This window comes from Gadus morhua, chromosome 21, assembly GCF_902167405.1.
Source record: "Gadus morhua chromosome 21, gadMor3.0, whole genome shotgun sequence".
Taxonomy (NCBI): domain Eukaryota; kingdom Metazoa; phylum Chordata; class Actinopteri; order Gadiformes; family Gadidae; genus Gadus; species Gadus morhua.
Window position 1 is genome coordinate 10,848,536 of NC_044068.1, and position 14,028 is coordinate 10,862,563.

At 45.3% G+C, this 14,028-nt stretch overlaps 1 protein-coding gene across 1 annotated transcript in view; it reads right to left on the minus strand.

Annotated features, from left to right (window-relative positions):
- Positions 1 to 8,608, minus strand: part of flrt2 (fibronectin leucine rich transmembrane protein 2) — a 42,500-nt gene extending 33,892 nt beyond the window's left edge. The window contains exon 1 of the mRNA XM_030345319.1: positions 8,501 to 8,608. The gene's annotated coding sequence lies outside the window, so the exon portion shown is untranslated. The remainder of the gene's footprint in view (positions 1 to 8,500) is intronic.
- Between the last annotated feature and the right edge of the window lie 5,420 nt (positions 8,609 to 14,028).

Sequence of the window (14,028 nt, forward strand, 5' to 3'; positions counted from 1 at the left end):
TATCTATCTATCTATCTATCTATCTATCTATCTATCTATCTATCTATCTATCTATCTATCTATCTATCTATCTATCTATCTATCTATCTATCTATCTACCATCCATCCGGCCATGTATAAATACACCCGTCCATTCATCTATATACCCATTCATATATCCATCCATAGAATTGCCAGGTCACCCTTCGAAATGTCAATGGGTTTTATCAGGATAAATATGGTTGAAAAACAGAAAAACATTCACCAACCACCCATCCATCCTTCCGTCCACATATCTTCTAGTCTGGGTCCTGATAATGGGTCCAGAGGTCAGCCGTGTCTCAGACAGAGTGTAAGTGGGCGCTCGCCGTATTGTTCCCTCTCCTGCTATTTGTGCATCCCCGTCAGACTCTCCGCTCTCCGCTGCATTAGTGCCCAGCTGGGATGCGCTCAGCACTGATCCCTCAAACCGCATGTGGCCCGGTGTCATCCATTAGCCCGGACGGGTCCTCCGAGACCTCCAGCAGCGGGAGGGGGGCAGAGAGCGGGGGTCCCTGGTGAGGCTTCCACAGACCTAACTGGATAAAGGCCGTCCCGAAAAATCGAATTCAGAGTCCAACCTGCAGCCATTAGGAACCAGCACCCAGCAGGGGATTCTGGGTAAATATCAGTTCCTTGCAGCCAGGTATTTTTTTGTTTCGGCTCGGCAGGGCGTTAAACTAGATTAAAATACATTCCTTTATGCTTTCTTTTCTTTGCACCAAGTCGAATTTCGCTCCGTAGTTTTAGGGTTAAATAGCAATCGAAAGTACATTGAGTTTGAAAACAAAATTTTGGGGGAAATAATACTTGAAGTGGCAGTGACAACTGATATTGCTAATTTATACGACAAACCACATAAATACATATTTTGTAGAATTTTGTATTGTGGTATGTCAACAACAACAAGTTAGGTGAAATTGTGTTTACATCAACCCACACAAGAATAAGGCAAAAAACATTTGGTTACACAAGAAAAGTGTTCTCTAACATTGTTACCATGGTAAACTCCAATTAAAACCAAAATTGCTTTAGCGTTGTTATTACAACACATTTAACTTTCATGTATGTGACTCATCTGTTCGTTTTCCTCAAAGCATTTCTATCCATTGATGACTTGACATGGAATGACAATTTTTAGTATTTCTTTTGTGAGCAGAATGCAGAGTCAAGACAACACCATAAAAGGGTGTTTAGAGGGAGGAAGCGAGAGAGAGAGAGGGAGACGGAGACAGAGAGACAGAGAGTCAGTTGGTGAGTGAAGACAGACAGTGAGGGAAGGAGAATTTGAGATTGGCAGATCGCTGTTTGTTCGGTCGCCGGGCAGGTATCGGGTATCGGTATTCGTGTTTTATTGGCTGATGGACAAATAAAGAATAGCGTGGCAGCCGTTGGGAAGACAGACACTGGTCTAAAAGCCTGCGTTCACCCCATTAGTCATGTTTCACTCGGCCCGCAGTGTCAGGTTGGGCCCTAATCTTCTCCAGATGCCTCTGCTGAGACAACATCACCACCGCCAGGCACACCGTCAAGACCAGACATTTGTATTCATTTTAAATCGAGTAAAATAACTTTAACCTATGGGCTAAAGTCTGGCTAGTCGCTATGCTTAACATCACAACAGGTGAGCCAATCAATTAACCTTTGACTAATCCGTATCGGAAAAAAGCCTGTACGACATGGTACACGTGTCGCTAGCTATGTAGACTAAACCTGAGCTAGCTGGTTAACGAACGAAACAGCTGCAATGAATTCAAGCAATACGTACTGAAGTGATGTCGTAACGCGAATGAATAACAGAAAGTTGTGTGGGATGGTTGAAAGTAGTCACACACAAACAAATAACTCATTCAATTATATTTTGTATTCACCAACATACGGCCAACCATCGCATTCAGCTTTACAGTTAGGGAAATCTAACGTTGACATACTTGATACCATTACAATTACTTTCTAGCAGTGGCGCCGAATAGCCATGCCCCCCAGGCTCAACAATTTGCAGAAGTTCCCCCCCGATTGTTTCAGGATCCATTCACATTCCCGCTGTATGTATATATTTTCATTACCTTCATTCTTTCCCATTCCCTCCCTTCCCTGCCTTGATTAAAACAATACAGTCTTCCTCACCACAGTCGTTGTGTATTGCCGTTGGCCCGGGGAGAACAAGGGAAATATATGCATAACCCTCGGCTGACATGAGCCTCTCGTTTGATGTGGCCTCCTCCTCCAACAGATGCCCTGTCTACTTGACATTATTGGAGATATTAAAACGCTGCATGTTCCCAAGTCCGTCTGGCCCCCTAATACAAACATTCAATCAAAGACGCGTGCGCATACACGCACCCACTCAGATACACACACAGACACAAGCAGACACATACACACACACACACACGCAAACACACACACACACACACACACACACACACACACACACACACACACACACACACACACACACACACACACACACACACACACACACACACACTCAAATAAGCACCCACACATATACACAATCAATTTAGACATCCAATTTGATTTCCACTCTGGAGCTGATGATAGGTTTATTGTTGTGCTCAGTGAGTTGAACAGATTTGCTCATGCATCATCACCATCATCACTTTCAACCTTCCTCATATTCAGCCAAATGACAGAACATGAACAGCGCTGTAGTTCAATAATATACATCTTATTAATTTCAAAAAACTTTTATTCATATTGTTCAAATGTTTAGGTAACTTAATGAAACAATAATTTGGCACATTTCTGAAGAAAGACAAATGTCAACAGAGGGGCTGAAGAGAACTAGTCGTGTACGGTTATACTATTTGTATTATTAACATTTAAGTGTAACTAAATGTAATGTTCCCATTTCAGAGGAGAGAGAGACATAAACAAAGAGCGAGTGAGACAGAAAGAGAGAGTGACAAAGAGAACTCTGCAATCAGTGACTTTGAAGGCATCAACAGAAGGCAGTAGATTTAATTAATTTAATAAGAGTCACATCATTATGTTTTATGAAGTTAAACAGTTCTATTTTAATTCTATAGATTTAAATTTAACTCAACCACTAACAAAAAGTCTGGTATCAGTGACTAAGGAACGCTGGTAAACAGAAGGCTAGTAAAGATAGCAGAGCCCTAAAACTGTTGCATTTTATGTCACTGAAGTCATAACTAATCATGTGGATAACACACCGTTTCTGAGGACCTAGAGAGGAGTCTGCTATCTAGGACTAAGGCGAAGGATGGACATAAACAGAAGGCCTGCAAATAAGTAGGCTAGTAAAACAGAGGTGTGGTCAGAGCGAGAGAGAGAGAGAGATGTGTACATCTCACCCCCAGGCCAGGTCATGACAAGGGGTCGTAAGGAGTGTGAAAGAGGAATGTTGCTGGACTGGGAGCCGGCCTGCGGCTGAATCTGCTGAATCTGTTTTTCTTAGAAACCATCCACATGTAAGGGATTTGTGGAAGGAGAAAGTGGCGAAAATACACCGGAAGATATAGAACAGAGGATACTGTTCTTGAATACTAAATAGAGAGAGAGAGAGAGAGATAAAAAGATAGATGGCGAATGGAGAGAGAGAGATAAAAAGATTGATAGATATAAAGGTGAATAGATAGATAGTCTGCTAGAGCGTAGACAGCTAGCTTTACAAACAGACAGATATATTGATAAAGATAGATAGATAGATGGATACCCCCAACAGACAAACAACAGACAGTTTTAAGGAAGTAAAGAGGCACTCATGTCAAAACGATGTCATAACCACTGTGAGAACAAAAAAATCTCCCCACTAAGAAACACGCATGCACATGCACACACACGCACACGCACACACACACACACACACACACGCACACGCACACACAGACACGCAGACACGCACACAATGGCCTCCGGTGAGTTATGTCAAAGAGAGGTCAACAGCTCAGTGTGTAAGGGGAGCTCAGTAGACTGAAACCGAGGCAGCAATGACATTAAAAGCCACAATGGACAAGTGAAGACATGTTGCATCATGTGATAAAAATAAAACTCAAGAATGAACCCTTTCTTCACGATAATAATCGGACTTATGTGGAGAACTCCACTAAAATGTAATCATATTTATTTGTTATTTTTTTATTGATCTTTGATTTGATTCAATAAGGATAAAAGCTGGGTGTAACAATGAACAATGTAGCCCTGCTGCTGCTCTTCTGGTCTTCATGTTATTATTCACCCAACCCCCCATTTCTGTCTTCCATTTAGGGTAGCCACAGTTAATAAAAAAACAAAAAAAACAACAACCTTGTGACTGATGACAGGAAGTGCGAAAGCTAGCATAACTTCTGCTGTAAGTGCTGAGCATGGACAAGGTCAGCTGATGTATCACGTAGGCTAACAGCGGGAGTTAGCCCACATCACTGAGTCACCGCCCTCTAGCCTCCACGGGAGTTGGTGTAAGTACAACGTCGGGACGTTTGGAAAGAAAAGGAAAAGAAAAATGGGTAAAAATATGTTGTGAAAGAGCGAGCGGGGAAAGAAGGGGAGGACAGGAGAGGGCACCCGATGTGTTTGCCAGCGTTCAGCGGCGTACACCCAGCTTGGAGTAGTTAGCAGACGAGCGCGTCAACGCTCTGTCGGTCCTGCTGGCATTACAAAAGCTTTTTTTGGCAAGCTTCTGGAAGGCTCCGAAAACAAAAAAAGCAATGGCCGGTCCACTCTGGACATCGACATTGCTGTCTGAAATGGTCTCAAAAATGAGGGGCAAGAGAACAAAGAGGTGAACTTTTATCAAACTCCTGTTCAAATCCATTTCAACTGACTTCTTCCGAAACAAATTCAGTCGAAAAGTAAATAAAAATCCCCCCCAAAAAATGGTAATCAAACATCATAGTGTAGAGAAATAGTTGGGTTCTAAAATGACTATAAACACACAACAAATATTATGATCCTGAATATTGGTTTCCAGTGATGGATTAAAAAGCCCATGCTAATTGTTTGTGGTGTTTATGTCTCTGGAGTTTCCCTCCTCGCCGAGCCAAAGGAGGACGCGGCCGACATTAATAGCCGCCGCTTCCAATGTTTACAAGGGTCTTTTTTTCAGCCTCTAAGTGGTTGGAAACGTGCGGTTTTCCAGATAGCAATGTCATTGTGGCCATCACAAATGTGACTCCCCTTTCACGCCACAATGGCAGTGTGCATTTCATGTCAATTATTTCCTCTATTTGAATTAATACCTTTTTTTTGTTGCTGACACTCAATTTACAGCTCGGTGTATGTGATAGAACACTTTAAAACAGGGGAAACCCAGTGAGGTCGGTATATGTAGCCCTGGTAACCATCGTCATCAAACAGTGTAATAATATTCACACGGTTTTCTCCCCTCCTGATAATACGACATATGGAGCAATCTTCCCCTCAAGCTCCCACGGTGGGTCACTTAAAAAGACAGACATTAAACCTTCCCTATCACTGTGGATATGATTCTCCCATTACGCCACCAAAGTCACCAGAGGAGAAACTGCAGATCATTGCTTGTTTTATGGAACAAGCAAACGGCAGATTTGTGATTAGGTTCTTCTGCATGGCATCCTCCTGCCCTACAGCCTGTGGAGCGATATGAGGAGTTGTCCTTAATGTACACTTTAGCCTGAATGGTTAAAGAACATCAGGACCTCTGTTGTAGGACATCTTTAATGACATCTTTACCTTTATTCTCACATACATTTATTTGATCTATTGCTCTTGCTCTAAATCTGTTGGCCCGACAATGACCTTTATACTGCACCACAAACTGAGGATTTAATTTCAAGGGATCTAGGTATTATCTTCAAAAATGTATAAAATATTTACATGGAGTATACATTCTCATCATTCTTTCAGAATAGGAGATTTGTGTTTATTTTGAAGAACGTGCTCAGCAAGACGGCTCGCAGATGTATAAATAGTCTTTTTTTTTTAATATATACACTTAGCTTCAATTAACCCTGCAATCCCATCGTCTCCTATTTTCATCCTGTAATCATATTATCCTCTGGTATTTGGCCTTATTTTTCTTACATCCAGGGGAGGCCATGCCTGCCCCGCTTCATGCCCAGAGCAGGGTGAGGCGTCCTGGGATGGGTTCACCGCAAAGACAGGCTACTCCTTGTACTGGATCCCCCAGCAGGCTGCAGTTTAGCACTGTTAAACTCGACTCTGTTCTCTCTCCCCTCTTGCTCTCTGTCTCTTGAAATCTTCCACATCTTCATCCCTCTTTTCTCATTGGCTCTGGTCTCTCTCTATCCCCACCCTCTGCTTTTCCAACAATTTCACCTCCTTTTTACGCCTGTCTTTTCCCTTCTATCTCCTCTCTCTGTCTCTCTCTTTCTCTCTATATATGTCTCTCTCTCTTTCTCTCTCTCCCTGTCTCGCTCTCTCCCTCTCTCTCTGTGTATCAGCGATCTGGCCCTTGGGCTGAGGTCTCGGAGCATAGCGTCTGAATAAGTCCTCATGTTGGCTCACTATTCCTGGGACACAGGCAGAGAGGGATTAAACTCAAACGAGGGGGGGGGTTATATATAAGGTTTCCCTCCCAATACCACGTCAATCCCTTCTAACGACTATCTATTGTATGGTCTGATTACCAATAATCCTCATAATCCTCATAATTAGTTAAATTATGTCATTAGCTATTTTACTTCTGTAGAACTTTTTAAAAAACAACCACACATCTAAAAACAGATTTTCTGCAAACAGGACATTTTTTTTGTACAGTATGAAAATAATTAATAATTTATTGCACACTTTTTCAACTGTGTACTTGAGGGAACCCATCGTATAGTTGGGTTATTTTGTATTTTCTGTTATTATTATATAATATTATGATTTTTATTTGTAATCGAAAATGTCCTATCCCCCTCTCCTTCTGGGTATAACATTGATGGATATTTGATACTTAGGAATTTCAGTATTTGCTATTTCCGTTAACATTTACCTATTCTATTTATTTATGAATGCTTTTGATTATAAATTTACTTAATTCATCATTTTTTTTATTTAATTTGACGTTCATTTCCAACGGAACATGTGGTTCATGTAATAGATTGCATTTAAATATCATGCCAAGCGTTTAAATTCGCCAACTATACATAAAGTTTGAAATTTTCCAGAAAATATATACGGTTTTGATTTGATACTTCTAGGAACAAAAATAGATCCTTAGAAGTACCATATTTATTTCATGTTGAACTTCAAACGTCAGCATGGATAATCACATCCCTTTTTGGCAAGCTCTAACTTTTACCAAAGACTGAACATTTTCAACTTGTGCAGATAAAATCAGTTATTCCTCGAGAATGCATGAGAGTGAGTGTGGAATCAGGATATTTGGAAGCTGTGGAGCAGTAAAACATTAAAGAGCTGAAAAATGCCAAACAAATAGGCTTTAAAGTGTGGCTCAGGGCTTGTTATTTGTTTCTCGTTGTCTTGTTTAAAGACACGTAGTTCCCAGGCCTATCTCCCCAAACAGGCAAAACAAATAGATAAGCCACCCCTGCTTAATTCTCCACCTTTACCCCTGATTTTTAATCTTCTATGATGTTTCAATGCTTTATCTTTTATAACAAAATACATAACATTTTAATGAGTTCACAGCAGGCTCTCTTTGACAGAGCGTCCTTAATCGCTGAGACAGGGAATAAATCCAGCCCACACCTGTCTGTTTACCTGTGAGGAGTACCCTCCACCACTCATTAAGCAGACACCGCTGGGAGTCTGGGGCTAATTGTTTTCTTCTCATCCCTGAAGCTACTGTTTTAAGCTTTTACAGCTGTCTGTAAAAAAAGACATTGGGGGTAAGCGTATCGCTGCCGCTGATAGACCACGCCAGCCAGCTCTTCAAAACATTGCAAACCTTTTATTTTTTTAATAAAACTGAAACCCAACTTTCTTCGATAGCGACCCAAGAGTCGTATATCAACCAAAGCAGGGGAAACGGCCGTAGAAGGTCAGGGAGAATGAACAACAGGCAGTGATCTAGCAGGAGCTTGAATTATTCATCGATGCTACCTAATGGCACTTTTGAGAACTTTTCATAAAGTTCATCCTCATTTTTTGCTCCAAATGGTGATGCCATTAAAGAAATTATGTCATTTCACTTTTTTTTCAGGGTAGCAGCTTTGACAACGCGACCCGAGGGACACTTTGGACAGTTTAGTTTTGATTGCGGTGATTAAAGAAGCGTCTTAATGTCGCTCGTTACTGTTCCCAGACCTTAAATCTGATGATCCGACCATTTGACATTTAGGTAAAGCCTCGTAAGTATTAAGCACTTCGTCCTTTCTCTTTTTTTCAAACCTCTTTGCTCAAATGTACTCAACACACAGCTCTGAGAGCACGCATGAGCAAAACACACATTCCTCACACACACACACACACACACACACATGCTTAACGCAAGGATGCACACACACACACACACAATGCGAGATATTCATTAAAAGGACACACTTACCGCCTTGACGTGTTCGGTGGTCATGTCAGAGGTCAGCGAGCGAGCGAGATAAAGTTGGGCCAAAGAGAGAGAGAAGTGGGCGAGAGGGAGAGGTGGAGGGGTTGCTGATGTGGAGTGCACAGGGTGGGGGGGGGGGGGGGGTTCGCAACCTCCTGGAGTTACGCGCGCATCCCGAGCTGAGCGGAGCTTCCAGTTGAGTGGACCTGAGACGCGCGGGCAGCTTGTTAACTTGAAAGCGTAGTTGACATCCAAGGGCGGCAGGCACCAGCAGGGTCTGCTGCAGGGAGCGGGGAGACGGAGGAGAGTGTGTGCCGAAAGACTGTCGCGATTCCTCTTTCTCCCTCCCTTCTTCCTTTTCTTCTTCTATTCAAGTGTAACTTCACCCGAGAGAGTCTCTCTCTCGCTCTCTCTCTCTCTCTCTCTCTCTCTCTCTCTCTCTCTCTCTCTCTCTATCTCTCCCTCTCTCTCTCTCTCTCTCTCTCTCTCTCTCTCTCTCTCTCTCTCTCTCTCTCTCTCTCCCTCCCTCTCCCTCTCCCTCTCTCTCTCTCTCTCTCTCTCTCTCTCCCCCTCTCTCTCTCTCTCTCTCTCTCTCTCCCTCTCTCCCTCTCTCTCTCTGGGAAGTACACTCACGTACCCACACACGCACACCTACACAGACACACACTCAAACACGCAGCGAGAAGAGAACCAGTTCCAGACCGAAGCCAAATGCTTCTATTTCCTAACTACACACACACACTCTCTCTGTCTCTCTTGCACACACACACACACACACACACACACACACACACACACACACACACAGTCTGCACACCACACACTCTCCCCTTTCTCTCTTTTCCCATTTGTTTTGTGTCCGTGTGTTGGGTATCATTTAACCCTTGGTTCGGTGGCAGCCGCTGAGCTCATCCCCAGGCTCAGGTTTCAGGGCTGGGGTTCCTCTTACTGGAATGTGAGGGCGGAGGCGGAGAGAGGCAGGGAGGTGGCACAGAGGTCAAAGGTGGCGGCGGGGAAGACAAGGGAGGACCGGGGGGAGGGAGGGAGGGGGGTGGTGGAGGGCGATTAAAGAAGAGAGGTGGGGGGTGTTATAAGTAGGGGATTGATTGGAGTGGGGGGGGGAGGAGGAGGAGGAGGGGGGAGGAGGAGGAGGAGGAGGGGAGGAAGGGGAGGGGGAGGAGGAGGAGGAGGAGGGGGAGGAGGGGGAGGAGGAGGAGGAGGAGGAGGAGGAGGAGGAGGAGGGGGAGGAGCAGGAGGAGGTGTGGTGTGCAAGGGGGGGAGGGGGGATCTCTGTTATGCCCGGAACGAAACGGGAGTTCCCGGGGTCACACAGAGCGGATGTCGGGGTAGGAGGGTAATAGGGCAGCGATGGGATGGGTTGGGGGGGACAGGAAGGGACAGGAAGGGATGGGAGGGGCTGTCTGTGTGTGGGAGAGGAGAGCATTGAGGGCACTTAATGCATTTAACCATCATTTGAAAACCCATATTTCAACTCACACCCCCAGACAGACACACTCAGACCACACAGATCCATTAAATCAAAGGGAAATCACTGTGTTTGGTCAAATGCATTATTATAATATTTTTGCTGATAATATGATTTTATTATATTATTGCATTTAACTATTATTATATCATATAATATAATTGAACAGTATTACTATGAATAGTTGTTTGATGTGTAGTACTTGGTACGTAGTAGTTATTTATTTGAGAATAATATAATTTTATTGGCTATTTAAAATATGTTTACAGTAAAGATAATCCATTCACCCTTCAATAGATTTCCGATTGTGCCTGAAATTTCTCTCTCTCTCTCTCTCTCTCTCTCTCTCTCTCTCTCTCTCTCTCTCTCTCTCTCTCTCTCTCTCTCTCTCTCTCTCTCTCTCTCTCTCTCTCGTTTCTATCTTGCCCGCAAGAAAAGCTAATCAGAGAGCCACTCTTGTCATAGCCATGTTGACCAACGTGATTAAATTAGTCACCAGGTTGTGCGAACAAATTCATAACGCAGCTTTCAAGCAAAGGCTTTATGAAGGCGACCTGACGTGGACTCAATAAAGGTGAAATGGGTGCACTTTAGACCAATTATACGCTCGCTGAGTCACCTGTGGTGAAACAGCAGAGGTGTTAGCGAGGGTGCTAATTTCCCCTGACGGCAAGATCCACAACACAAGCCAATTATAGAGCCTGGGGTGGGAGAGGGTTACCTCTATCCAAACTTCTGTCTTCTAGCCTAGACTCTCTCGCTCATACCCTAACACCACAAAAAATAACTTGTCGACTGAGGCAAACTGCCACCAATTTACTTAAGATTGAATTTGTTGGAGCTGTTGTTGTTATTTCTGGGGTTTTCTCACCAAAGCGATGTCACACTTCCTCGACAGTGTCATTCACCTGGCACACCAGGCTTTGAGCAGGCAATCAGATGGCCTGAATATCTCTCTCTCTCTCTCTCTCTCTCTCTCTCTCTCTCTCTCTCTCTCTCTCTCTCTCTCTCTCTCTCTCTCTCTCTCTCTCAGGGACCCCTGGGATTGTGTGGGGCCTCTATCAGGTTAGAGAGGAAGTGTGTGAATGGCACCGCAGGGCCTTGGACATTTCTCCAGAATTTTGATCCTTCTCCCCCTTCGCCTCCCCCTCCCCTTTCCCCTCCCCCCTTATGGCAGTTTTTCACAAGCATGGGGTCCAACTAATCGCTGGCACTGATAGTAAGGCACCTCGAAGGGGCCCTGGTTCAGGGAGAAACAGAGACGGCGGAGCGGGAGACCGAGAAATAGAGAGATAGAGACAACAGTCCCTTTCTCATTTTACTCGCATAATGGGACCCAGAGCAGCTCGACCGGTGTTTGTCCCTATTACTTCTCCGGCACGGGGCCTCCACACCCTCTCTGTGGGCCTGTTCCCATGGGAACGGCTCTGGCGATAGCGAACAGCTTGGTTGTAGCTTTTATGGCAAAGGCGGCGGCGGCTACCGCCACCCCTGGCAGCCTGACAAACTCTGGGGAGGTCTGATACGGGACGAAAAAAAGGAAAACGTTGCCAGGTAGATCGTATGAAGAAGGCTAGTCCTCTACTCTGTGTATTTACATACACCAGGGGGGGTTACTTAGTTACAGGGAATCAATGGCGCCTATGTTTTACCACGGTCACAGGCCTAGTCGTGGCCTAGCCGTACGTGTGAACGATCATTCGCCGCTGCGCCGACTTGACAGGCTGAACCCGAGAATCGCTAACCCCCGACGCGGGTTAGCAATTCTCGGGTGAATCATCAGAATCGCTTTGAGTGCTCTGATGTCTTCAGGGTTAGTGTTACACGCCTTCCGCGAGAGCTGGTCCAGAAAGCGGAAATCCCACACTACATAAACAGGAACACCGTTTCTGGAGTTGTCGCTACACTCCCCTTCTTGTAAAACGATAGCATCGCTCCCTCATTAGCATTTTGGTGTAACTGACGCGTACTTGACCTTTTTGAAAGATCACTTTTTATATACGAGGTCGGCTGACATGGCTAATGGAGGTGTACCGTTAAGCAGTGTTATAGATTCTGACACGGGGTCTTTAAGCCGTTTATTTATGAGATTGGGGAGATTTAACCGATTGGTCCATTATACACGAAACAACATTGGAAGCCATAGATAAATAAAACAATCATAAAATCTGTAGATCAATCTAAAGATCATCAAGACTATCAAATACAAGCTAGCTTGGAGCAGAAAAAATATATTTGCTGAGCACACAGTTACAGACTTAGCTTTCCAGATTGTGTCAGGCAACAAGAGGCCTTGCAGTAATAATCCTTGTAGTTGTACAACCAAGATAAAAAGGAACTCTAAAGGGTTACCTCATCTTCCTCCAACTGTGATGAAAGCCGCCAACGTGCCACCCCACATAACTGTGAACCATAATAATATAAGATAATAATATAATAAAATCATAAAAGGTTTTCAATGTTCGGCAAACAATGAATCAAAGCCCATCGATGTAAACGAATAAAGAGCAAATGTTCCCCTCTCGTTACACATCAAAGGAGCCCCCTCCCCGCCCCCCCCCCCCCCTCCCCTTCCCGCCCATCTAAATCCTTCTTTTTCACCAAAGCCCACCAGCTTTAAACAGCCTCCTCCTCCACCTCCACCCCCTGCTCCACCCAAGACCCACACTGCTGCGGCGGAGGCGGACCAACGGTGTTATTATTATTCAAACGAACGTTTATTGTGCAAAAATAAGAAAAGAAAGGGCCGCCTGGCTTTTAGGGTGTTTTGATTCTTAAATGAAAACACTCGACAGGAACCCTCGCGCCAGACATCTCGCCATGACACCCTGCCAGACCCAGAGGGGGGGAGGGAGGGGAGGGAGAGAGAGAGAGAGAGAGAGAGAGAGAGGGAGAGGGAGAGAGAGGGGGGGGAGAGAGAGAGAGGGAGAGAGAGAGAGGGAGGGAGAGAGAGAGAGAGAGAGGGACAGAGAGAGACAGAGAGAGAGAGAGAGGGAGGGAGAGAGCAAGAGAGAGAGAGAGAAAAAGAGAGAAAGAGGGAGGGAGGGGGAAAGAGAGATCCAGGGAGAGCGAGAGAGAGAGGAGAACGCCTCTGGTCTCAGGAGTTAAGGAGACCTCCAGGGGTCAAAGCCCCCCCGCTGCCCTTGCCATGGCTCGGCCGGTCGGCGTAATGACATCATTTGGAGCAGGGAATGAAAAGCGCTTCACGGGCGAGAGTGTAAGTGAAATGCTTTATTGCTCACGGAATTGCCAATTAAAAAGCAACACCTGGAACGCAGAAGGGGATTAGTGAAAGGAAAAAAAAGAAATGCCCTCCCAGCCCACCAACCTCTCCTAGCCTCATGCACTTCCGTCACAGGGGCCGGAGAACCCGTCGGTCCCTGGCGCATTCAAAACAACCAGGCCCCTGGAGAATGTTTTTCTTTCCATCATTTTTTCTCCCCCCCACCTCTTCTCCACCTCCTCACTGCCACTTTTACTCGTGTCTTTATTTTGTGCCGACAATGCGCCTTCACATGCGTTCCCCCAGCCCATAAGTCACCGCGGACCGGCTTGCCCTTAAACGTATTAATAAAGCTCACTTCCTGCGCGGGAGCGTGTGGCAGCGCCTGCTCAGTGCGGGCTACTGAAAACCCCCCAACACTGTTGATTCACTCCAGCGCTCTGGTCTCGGTCCTGCACAATGAACCCCCAAGCCCACCTCCTGATACTTCCACATCCCCCCCCCCCCCCCCCCCCCCCCCCCCCCCCCCCCCCCCCCCCACCACCACCACCACCAAAACCCTGCTCAACCTTCCCCCCCCCCCCCCCCTGGTGTAGGAGTAGAAGTCTGTCTCTGTTTGAGACCTGCAAGGCCCCCCCACTGGTACACACAGAGGACATGTGTTAGGTTATATTTAACAAGACGGGGAATTCTTTAGAGAAATAAATACCTGGTTCTCCTTGTGTTTTTATTATTTGCAACCCAGTCAATATGAGAACTATGCGTTGCACAGTTCCAGATGTTTCTTTGCATTCCCACAGAGGGAAAGGGAACCTTTGCTAA